The sequence below is a fragment of the Hydra vulgaris genome, chromosome 14, assembly GCF_038396675.1.
Source record: "Hydra vulgaris chromosome 14, alternate assembly HydraT2T_AEP".
Lineage (NCBI taxonomy): Eukaryota > Metazoa > Cnidaria > Hydrozoa > Anthoathecata > Hydridae > Hydra > Hydra vulgaris.
Genome location: NC_088933.1, coordinates 43,165,001 through 43,165,320, shown reverse-complemented (window position 1 = coordinate 43,165,320; position 320 = coordinate 43,165,001).

The following is a 320-nucleotide window of genomic DNA, read 5'->3' as shown; positions in this document are numbered from 1 at the left end:
TATATATATATATATATATATACAAAATTATATAATTTTGTATATATATATATATATATATATATTATATAAATATATATATATATATATATATATATACAATATTATTTACGTCAGAATCTATATAATTGGAAAAGTTTTAAGTTTTTTTTAAATTTGATTCCAGAGAAAAAAAAAACATTTATAACTCTTTTTAACTCAATGCAAAAGTAACTCTATTAAATGAACTTTGCTAACTTACAGTTTTTCTGTCTAAAATAAATGTGACAAAAGTAAGAAACATCTACATTTTTATTATGAAATATAATGCTTTGTCAATA